This window comes from Eutrema salsugineum, unplaced genomic scaffold, assembly GCF_000478725.1.
Source record: "Eutrema salsugineum unplaced genomic scaffold, Eutsalg1_0 scaffold_24, whole genome shotgun sequence".
Taxonomy (NCBI): Eukaryota; Viridiplantae; Streptophyta; class Magnoliopsida; order Brassicales; family Brassicaceae; genus Eutrema; species Eutrema salsugineum.
Window position 1 is genome coordinate 1,443,517 of NW_006256797.1, and position 11,062 is coordinate 1,454,578.

The following is an 11,062-nucleotide window of genomic DNA, read 5'->3' on the forward strand; positions in this document are numbered from 1 at the left end:
GTCTGGCTGGAGAAGACCCTCTCGAGCATCTAGATCAATTTGATCGGGTTTGCGACTTAACCAAGATAAATGGCGTCTCCGAAGATAGCTTCAAGCTACGCTTGTTCCCTTTCAGCCTCGGTGATAAAGCACACCAGTGGGAAAAGAATATACCGAGGGGTTCTATACAAACCTGGGAGCAGTGTAAACTGGCGTTCTTATCAAAGTTCTTGTCCACATCACGCACGGCTAAGCTCAGGAATCAGATATCAAGTTTCACACAGCACAATAACGAGAGCTTTAGTGAAGCTTGGGAACGGTTTAGAAGCTACACTAACCAATGCCCACACCACGGCTTCTCAGAGGCATCCCTCTTGAGTACTTTATACCGAGGTGCACTCCCCAAGATCAGAAACCAACTCGATACAGCTTCAAATGGGAATTTTCTTGGAAAAGAGATCATTGCGGCAATGGAACTAGTTGAGAACCTAGCCATGTCCAATGACACGTATGGAGAGGACTTTGATAGAGCAAACCGTACAGAGGGATCTAGTGCTGAACAGCGCATGAAAAAGGATATAAGAGAGCTTCAGAGTAAGCTTGACAAGGTTTTGATGGCGACTCAAAAGCCAATACACTTTGTAGGCGAGTTTGATGAGCAAGGGCCAAGTTTTGACAATGTCAATGAAGATGGTCTAACACAAGAGGAGCTGAATTACATAGGGAATCAGCAGAGGTATCAGCGGTTTGACAACTACAACAGTAACCCAAACCTCTCATACAGAAACCCGAATGTAGCTAACCCTCAAGACCAAGTGTACCCTGCTCAACAACAACAACAAAGCTATGCTCAAAAGGCTCCTTTTCAGAATACCTTCCAGCCCAAGCAACAGTTCAGTGGGCAACAGCACGGCTACACTCAGCAGAATCAAGCGGCTCAGAGTAACAACTTCAACAACCAACCGCAGCAACACAAGTTTCCACCAGGGTTCCATCCGCAGCCGATGGGTAATCAACAACAGATTCAGGGAACGGGTCAGAATCAAATGGGGAACGACGTCTGTGGGATACTACAGCAACTGTTACAGGGCTAGCAAAGGGTTGAGAGCCAGCACGCGACAATGCAGCAAGATATCAGAGAGCTTAAGCAGAATCAAGCTTCTACATCATCAAGAGGCCCGGCTTTACCAGGTAAACCGGAGCCGAACCCTAAAGAGTATGTGAACGCCATCACATTGAGGAGTGGTAAGGAATTACAAACTCCAACGCCTAAGACAAAGCTCACTGAGGCCAATGAGCAATTAGAGGGGGAGGCAGCCTCGGACGATGCGTGTAAAGAAGCGGTCTTAGAGAAGGAACCGATCAAGGACAAAGGAAAAGAGGTGGAAAAGACAACCGAGCTTGAAAAGCCCTATGTTCCACCACCACCTTATCAACCCAAGATACCGTTCCCAGGGCGTTTCAAAAAGAAAATCCTAGACAAGGCCAAGGCGGTCTTTGAGAAACACTTGGAGAACACGCAACTCACCTTACCCATTATAGATGCTTTCTTAGCTATACCCCAGCTTGGGAAGTTTCTAAAGGACGCGATCCTCAACAAGACAAAGGAGCTCTAGGGTATGGTGATACTGAGCCATGAGTGCAGTGCCATAATACAAGGAAGATCTATACCAAGGAAGCTATCCGATCCGCGCAGCTTCACTTTGCCGTGTGCTTTAGGTCACCTGAAGTTCTCAAACTGTTTATGTGACCTTGGAGCTTCTGTGAGCTTAATGGCTTACATGGTGGCCAAGAGATTGGGATACAAAAGCTACAAGCCAGCCAAGATCTCTCTTGTATTAGCTGATAGATCGGTTAGATTACCGGTGGGGTTGCTTGAGGATCTACCTTTGAGGATCGGTGAGATAGAAATCCCCACGGACTTCATAGTTCTTGAGATGGACGAGGAACCATTAGACCCTATCATCTTGGGCTGACCGTTCTTAGCAACCGCAGGAGCCATAATAGATGTGAGAGGAGGAATGATTGAACTACACATCGATTCCGAGACTATGAAGTTCAACGTGAAGGAAATGATGAAGAAACCGACCATTGGAGGTCAGGTTTTCTATGTGGAGGTAATGGAGGAGCTGGCTGATGAGCTCCTTGAAGAGTTGAACGCAGAGGATCCGTTACAAGTGGTCTTAACGCGGGAACAAAGCGAGCACGGGTACTTGAACGAGGAAAGCGAGGTGTACAAGCGTCTTTTGGACCAACCGAGGGAATTTGGAGCTGAGGCGAGGTTTTTGGAGCTCCACACGAGCAGCCTCGACATTCTAGAAAGCGAGGAGTCAAAGGGAAAAGAAGAGACACCTCGGGATATCATGGCCGTGACAACTCATACTGAGGCCGATGGTAAACCGCAAGAGAATGAAGCAAAGGCCGAGGAAGCTGTTCCGGGCCAATGCAGCTTTGATGCCGATTGGAATGAGGTAGACGCACCCCCTGTTGAGCTCAAGCCTCTACCAACAGGGCTCAGGTATGCATTCTTAGGTCTAAACTCTACTTTTCCTGTGATCATAAACGATAACTTGCTTGAGCATGAGGAACGTGCATTACTTAGTGAAATAAGGAAATTCAGGAGAGCCATAGGGTATTCCTTGGCTGACATTAGAGGAATCTCTCCTGATATATGCACCCACAGGATCCACCTAGAGGACCAAGCCATGTCCTCTATTGAGCACCAACGTCGACTTAACCCGAACCTCAAAGAGGTGGTTAAGAAGGAGATACTAAAGCTCCTTGAGGCAGGGATAATATATCCAATCTCTCACTCTCGGTGGGTATCTCCTGTACATGTTGTGCCCAAGAAAGGTGGGATCACGGTGGTGAAAAACGATAAGGATGAACTCATAGCCCAAAGAACTATAACTGGCCATCGCATGTGCATTGACTATAGGAAATTGAATTCTGCATCAAGAAAAGATCATTTTCCTTTACCATTCATTGATCAAATGCTTGAACGGTTAGCTAATCATCCTTATTTTTGTTTTCTCGATGGATACTCGGAGTTCTTTCAAATACCTATAGACCCCCGAGATCAAGAGAAAACGACATTCACCTGCCCTTATGGCACTTATGCTTATAGAAGAATGCCATTCGGTTTGTGTAATGCACCAGCCACTTTTCAAAGATGTATGATGCACATTTTCTCTGATCTAATTGAAGAGAAAGTTGAGGTGTTTATGGATGACTTCTCCGTATACGGCTCCTCTTTCTCCGAATGTCTTGCTAATCTTTCTCAGGTTCTCAAGCGGTGTGAGCAGCATAGGCTTGTCTTAAACTGGGAAAAGTGTCATTTCATGGTCCAAGAAGGCATTGTCTTGGGACACAAGGTATCAGAGAAAGGCATCGAGGTGGATAAGGCCAAGATCGAGGTGATGGTGAACTTACAAGCCCCGAATTCTGTGAAAGGATTAAGAAGCTTCCTTGGCCACGCTGGGTTCTATAGACGGTTCATCAAGGATTTCTCCAAGATAGCCAGGCCTTTGACCAGGTTATTGTGCAAAGAAGTGGATTTCAACTTTGATGAAGAATGTGAGGAAGCGTTCAAGAGAATCAAGGAGGCTTTGATCAGTGCACCGATTGTACAAGCCCCTGATTGGTCTTTACCATTTGAAGTGATGACCGATGCATCTGATTATGCTGTAGGAGCTGTCTTGGGACAGAAGAAAGATAAGAAGCTCCATGTGATCTACTATGCCAGCCGCACTTTGGACTCGGCTCAAGAAAAGTATGCCACCACCGAGAAGGAAATGCTTGCCATTGTGTTTGCATTTGACAAATTCAGGAGTTATCTAGTGGGATCAAAGGTCACGGTTTACACAGATCACGCGGCCTTGAGGTACCTGATGTCTAAGAAGGACGCTAAGCCGAGGCTTTTGAGATGGGTCTTATTGCTCCAAGAATTTGACATGGAGATACTTGATAAGAAGGGCATTGAAAACGGAGCCGCAGATCACCTCTCAAGGCTGAGGATTGAAGAACAGGTCCCTATAGATGATGCTTTACCCGAGGAACATCTCATGTTAGTCCGGTCTTACTTAGAGGTGGAGGAAGCCAATACGATCAAGGAAAGAAGCCTTCCATGGTTCGCGGATCTTGTGAACTACTTGTCTTGCGGATTAGAGCCACCAGACCTTGATACTTATCAGAGGAAGAAGTTCTTTAGAGATGTGATGAGGTATCATTGGGATGAGCCGTATCTTTACGTGCTTAACAAGGACCATCTCTATAGGCGATGCTTGGCCGAAGAAGAGATCCATCCAGTGCTACAAGAATGCCACGGCTCATCGTATGGTGGCCATTTAGGTGCGTTCAAGACAGTTGCCAAGGTTCTACAGAGCGGTTTCTGGTGGCCGACCATGTTCAAAGACGCCCAGGAAGTGGTCTCGAGGTGTGAAGCTTGTCAAAGGCACGGAAACATATCCAAAAGGAATGAAATGCCCCAAAACCCAATCTTTGAAGTAGAAGTCTTCGACTGTTGGGGCATTGACTTCATGGGTCCCTTTGTAAGCTCATATGGGAATCAATATATCCTTGTAGCAGTGGATTATGTGAGTAAATGGGTTGAAGCGGTTGCATCTCCGACCAACGATTCAAAAGTGGTGGTAAAACTCTTCAAGAGTATCATCTTCCCACGGTTTGGAGTACCAAGAGTAGTCAACAGTGATGGGGGAAGCCATTTCATCAACAAGACTCTTGAGAGTCTTTTGAAGAAGCACGGAGTAAAGCACAAGGTGGCCACCCCTTATCATCCGCAAACCAGCGGCCAAATGGAGGTTTCCAACCGTCAGATAAAGGCCATTTTGGAAAGGACCGTGAACTCATCCAGGAAGGATTCGAGCAAGAAACTTGACGATGCTCTGTGGGCTTACAGAACCGCCTACAAAACCCCATTGGAACCTCACCGTTTAACTTGCTCTATGGGAAGAGCTGTCATCTACCGGTTGAGTTGGAATACAAAGCCTTGTGGGCAGTGAAACTTCTGAACTTTGACATCAAGACCGCACAAGAGAAGAGGGTTTTACAGCTTCATGAGCTTGAGGAGATCCAGTTAGATGCTTTCGAGAGCTCTAAGATCTACAAAGAAAGAACCAAGGCGCTCCATGACAAGAAGATACACAAGAGAGAGTTCAAAGAAGGGGACCAAGTTCTGTTGTTTAACTCAAGACTCAAGCTGTTCCCTGGGAAGCTGAGGTCTAGGTGGTCCGGTCCGTTCACGATTCTTGAAGTAAGACCCTATGGAGCCGTGGTTTTGAAAGGAAAAGATGGACAAGGCTTTGTGGTAAACGGCCAGAGGGTAAAGCATTACTTGGCATCAGAAACAAGGGAGGGAGCTACCTCAGTTCCTCTACTTGAACCGGAATCAGCCTGAAAAGGTATGAAAAGTCAAACTTAGCGGCGTTAAACAAAGTGCTTTTGGGAGACACCCCAAGCTTATCCATGTACATATTTCGTTTTTCATCTTCTTTTTCTTTTTATTTGAAGCTTTTTGAAGGGTTTGTTAAGTGTTTCAGGAGTTAGACAGTGAACCTTGAGGGTGAAAGTGAGAGAAAGCTTGAAAAACACACGGCCTGATGAATTAAGTCAAAGAGCATACATAGCCTCGGTATCGACCCACGGTATATTCATACCATGGTCATCTTTTACCGAGTGAAAGCTTGAGAACCTCAGCTAGATTCCTCGACTTAATTTCATCATGGTTGTGTCTGAGAAGTGCTATGGTAAAATAACTAAGTGTGGGGGGAGGCTCACGGTGTAAACACCTCGGTATAAGTATACCGAGGGGCGATGTTCACTTAAAACGGTCAAAAACCTTGATCCGAAGCCGCGACCAGTTTACACCAAGGCCAGCCTGTTTAAACCCCCAAGCCTCACGGGTTCTTTGCTAAAAACAAGTGACCTCGGCATGATGCCCTCGTGGTGGAGCGTGCCAAGGCACTCGGTTTCAAGAAATGATCAAAAGCAAGAACACATGAAACACTTAGAACGAAGAAGAGGCTTTGCGAGGTCCAAAGAAAAGACGTGAAAGCTATGGGGATTTACTCGTTGGCATGGGCTCAGACAACTCGCCTTGGTACCCTCGGGGTGGAACAAGTCGAGGCAGCTCAGAGTAACACGAGAAAATTTGGCTTGGTCCGTACAGCCCACGTCATCCCCATACCGCGTCCATTTGAAGGGTTGTGCGGCATTTTGAATTGAACACTCGGTCAAAGTAGTTTTTGGCGCGGTCAACGGCTGGAGCTGGAGCAGAAGGGGGGACCAGTCCCACAACAGTCCAAATGCCAGCTGGAAAGCGCGCTCCAGCCCATACCGACCTCCATACTTGGCCAAAACGCAGAGTTTGCCCTCTAGACTCTTTTCTCTGCATTTCACGAACACAACTCACTCATTTCTCGTTCATTTTGCGTGATTCCAAGCGTTCTAGACTCGTTAGGGTGTTGTCTACTCTGCATAAGCATCTCGTTCAGCTGAAATCTTGCATTCCCAAAGGTATTTGCATCTTAAAGAACTCATCTTTTTCCTTCATTCTTTGCGAGCTTAAATATTTGTAAAATGTGGAATCGATTCTTTTAGAGCATATCGGCCTTTGGGAACAATTTTGTAAATTCCACCAGGGTAGACCACACACGAAAAACCGGTCTTTGCATTTAAAATCACTTATTCTTGAATTTTTAAAATTCTTGAGAAAATGCGCTTGGAATCGGTCTTAATGATGATTTGTGTGTTTGAGCTGAAATGTCTAGATAACTTGTCTCTAATCGGTTGTTCTGGCTTGTTCTTACTTTCCTTGATGTTTGAAAAAGCTATGAATATCAGTTCTGCTAGAGAAAAAGTTTTGTACTTGCCAATCTTGAGATACATGTGCTTAACGATATACTTGGCTCTGACGGTTTCTTTGAGAATCTCCCTTGCAGATGACCAGAGACCAAACCGTTACTACCCACGAGACAAACAGAAGTGCGGGCCAGAAGAGAGTTTTGAAGGGTAAAGCCGTTGCCGTGCCACGTAGTGGAGAGACTAGCAAGAAACCCTCGATGCGACCCGATGACGAGCCAACCCCCAAACGAGCAAGAAATACTGAGCTCACTCTGGCACCAGCTCTCGAGTCAAAGAGGAACGGGAAGAAGGCAGCCGTGGGATCTGATGACGACGAGCCCGGAGCCTTAGTCCCTTATGTAGACAACGGTGACAAAAAGTCCAAGAAAGAACCAAAGGCCGAGCCCGAGGATTAGCACTTCCCAACCACTGAGGAATACTTGGACCACTTTAACTCAATCAGAGTGGCTCAAGGTCGATTCCCTGACTTGGAGTTGCTGAAGAAACTCGAGATACTTGATGACGTGACCCTCATTTTTGAGAATATGGGCTTGGCAAAGTTCTTTGAGATGAGCGATGTTGCCTATGAAGGGATTACACAGCAGTTTCTTGCAACCTTGGAGGTCATCATCTACCCCAAGAGAGATCCAAAGTACATGGCAAAGGATTCGGCCACATTGAGTTTTAAATGGTTAACATGCACTACAAGGTCAGTTTCAAGGAGCTTGATGAAATCTTTGGGTTTGAAAGGAATGGAAGCTCGCTTGACAAGTTTGTGTACCCTCGTGATGAGTTGGCCACCTTGTGGGAAACGATATCTTTTGGACCCTACCTCGGAGGCAAGAGCAAGACAAGCTGCATAAGGAACCCTGCGATCAGATACACAAACCGCGTCCTAGCATCAACATTCTTCTCGACCTTTAACCCTGGTGTTATTCACACGGCCGAGCTTGAACTATTGGGACTCGGACTGAAGCCGTTCATCACTCAAATGAAGAACAAGAAAGAGTTCCAAGGGCCGCTGCATGTACCATTATTGGGTGCATTCTTTGCCATTCAATGCTCACTTATCGGCACAATGTATGGTGCGACCGCAAGAAGCGAGGAGCAAGAAGACTTCAGAACGGTTGGATAGTCACCAAGATCCTGAGGGCTCACGGGTTTATATTCCCTGATTCACCGAAGAAGCCGAATCTCATTGATGAGTTATACCTAAGCAAAAGTGGTTTCTTCGGAGGCAAGTCAGGGGACAAATGGGTTTACAACTTCACCCTACTGCATAGAGACGGCACGCAGGTTCTACTGCCTAACCGAAGCCTCACCATGCTCGACAAGCAGTGTAACGTCTCATTCTACGTTCTCAAAGACCAGTTGTATAACCCAGCTCTCGACCCACCAACACGCAAATGCACCAAGGCAGCACCCAGCAAACCCGAGAACACTAATGGCCCGGAAGATTGTGATAACGAGGAGCAGAGACACTATGAGAGAAGGATCGGAGCAGGCTGCTATCACATTGATCCGCAAGTGTGGGGTGAGCCTGAATACCACACCAAGAAGCTGTATTCGCGAGTGAACACCCTCCAAAAGTGGTGTAAGTGGCAAGACAAAACCATCCACGCATTGGTGGACTGTGTGAGGCATTTGAAGAAGAAGGTAAAGCAGCTCACGAGGCCATCCTCACCGGATAAGAACTCAGCGACCTCAACCGCACCGATTACAGAAGAAGGAGTTGGAGAAAGCTCAAACGCGAGGAACCCGGAGTTTCCACCAGGCAAAGAAGACTGGATCGATCCAGCCACGGCTTTCCTGCCTGAACCCTCAGAAAGCAGCCCACCACGTCAGCCCACTCCATCCTACTCAACATCGAATTCCCTCGCACTACTTGGGATCCGACCTCTCCGACTAAGGTATCGACTTCAAACCTTGTACATATGCATCTTGTATATATCATCTTGCATTCGTTCAGTTTGTCTTTTCACTTCTCTCACACGCTTTTATAACACAAGGGACTGTGTTATCTAAGTGTGGGGGAGGAGCTTTGTGTTTTCTGATCTTGTTTTCTTCTTCTCGCATTTTAAGATCGAGTCTAGTTGCATCATGTAGGATTGCATCAGTGCAAGGAGCAATGATAGTTTTTTTCCTAGAGAGTAAATCACTTGAGAACTTGAACTAAATATGCTTGTGAAACTCATTCTGTGCTTGTAAAGCTTGAAACGATTTGAATCTGAGAAGCAAGTCTGAATTACACTCAACTCTATCTAAGTGATAACCCTGAACTTGAAATGAAAATATCCTTTGATGCATTGCTTAAATAGGCTTGTGGATACCGATATACATACTTGAGCTAGAATCGTTGTTTTTACCACCCTCCTTCCTTAGCTCAAGTAGCTGAATCCGCATCAAGGATCAGTTCCCTCACCTTGAACCCATCTTTCTTTCGAGCCAATGTTTGTGTGAGAATTGTAAGGCCACCTTGGACTGAACTTAGCAGAAAGTGTTAAGTTTAGAGCGACAAGGGTTTGGCTCATTGAGTGGTATGTTCTAACATCAAGGAACCAAGAGTATTGGTGAGAAATAAGTGTGGGGGAAAAGACTTGTTGGCGAGTGGAAAAAGGTGAGCTGAGTGGAAAAGTGAGAGTGGAAATAGCCAGGGGAATGAATGAAAATGAATTAAGTCTTGGATGTGAAAAGATAAGCTCTGAAATGAAAAGAAGCCAAAGGCTCAAGTGCTCTGAAATGAAAATGAAAGAGGCTATACGTTATGAACGAAAAGAGCTGTGTGTATAAGTGAAAACCAAGGCTTGAAAATAAAAGAAAAAGGCGAGTCCCCTAGTGAAAAGAAAACGATTGTGAAGAGTGAGGATTCTGAGAGGGTGAGCAATTGAGAAACGCTTTGAGTGGAGTGTGGGGTGTGATGAGTCTTGCCCTTGTATGCATCGGTTGCTTTTTACCTTTAGCATTCTGCCAAAGTTCGGTCGTTCATAGAGAGATCCTTGTTGCATTGCACCCGCTTGAATATTGATGAGATCATTTTTATCTCATGACCTTACCCTAGCCAAGCCAGCCTATTTGAGCATTGCATCATTTGATTCACCGGTTACGAACTTAATAAATGTGAAAGAGTTGAATGTGATAATGACTTGTGGAGATTCCGTGTTTTAGTTGGAAAATATCCGAGTATAGCTTTGCATTTGCATATTTGAGCATGAATCCGAGTTCTCTTGTGGTCACTTCTCTCTAAAAAGGAAATATGAGCTCCATCTGCATTACAACCTCTCTTTCTCATTTGTTCTTTTTGCTTGAGGACAAGCAAAGGACAAGTGTGGGGGAGTTGATATGTCTATATTTTACATCATTTAGATTGCATTATAGAGTCCTCATCATGTGTTTTCTCATGTAAATTGAGTCTTTAGGCGTTAAAATAGGACTTAGGGCTTGCATTAGGTCCCAAAGAGTTTTGCATGTTTTGAAGTCTTTATCAGGAGCTTTGGAGACCAATTGGAGCCTAAGAAGAGGAACAGAAAAGAAAACGGTGAAGTAAAAGGGTCAAAAATGGTGAAAACCGCTTGGAGGAATTTCTCGGCCAAATCTCGTACCGGCTGGTCGGAAACCTCGGCCAAAATGTTTACCGGACGCTCATTACCGGCCAAAAACCTTACCGATCGGCCAGAATCGAGTATCGAGTGCAAAAATACCACGGGACAAGTTTTTGACCGAGGCAAGAATTTTTACGACCAAAAAGCTTACTGCGGTACACAGCCCTCGGCCATTTTTCTTAGCGCGGGAAGGTTTTTACGACCAAAAGTTGTCCTTGCCCGCGCAATTCAGAGATCAGCAATCCGGGGAACCTTCCGGTCCGAATCAGTTGGCAGGGTCTTCACCAAAGTTGGAGATAACCAAGCAAAGATTCCAGAACAGTTGGCATCATCCAATTCGGACCAGTGGAGAGAAAGATATGGCTTCCGGAGCATTCACCAGCATTGCGCGTACCCGAGAACTGAACGGCGAACTTCAAAGATCATGGCGGACGGAGCCCCTCCAGACCGAACCAGCTTACCCGGTCTTCACAAAAGTTCGAGATCCATGGAAGATCTTCTCAGAGAATTTGGAATCGCTCAATTCGGAGCAAAGGTTTGGAAGATATGGTCTCCGGAGTTCACATCGGTCTAAAAGTCTATTTTCCGGTGATTTCAATGCGGCGCAAAGATGTTAAATCCAG

The 11,062-nt window shown here is 45.8% G+C and overlaps 1 non-coding gene across 1 annotated transcript; it reads right to left on the reverse strand.

Annotated features, from left to right (window-relative positions):
* Positions 1–230: 230 nt before the first annotated feature.
* Positions 231–337, reverse strand: LOC112086038. Its single transcript, XR_002899263.1, has one exon. It is a non-coding gene; the product is annotated as a small nucleolar RNA R71 (small nucleolar RNA).
* Between the last annotated feature and the right edge of the window lie 10,725 nt (positions 338–11,062).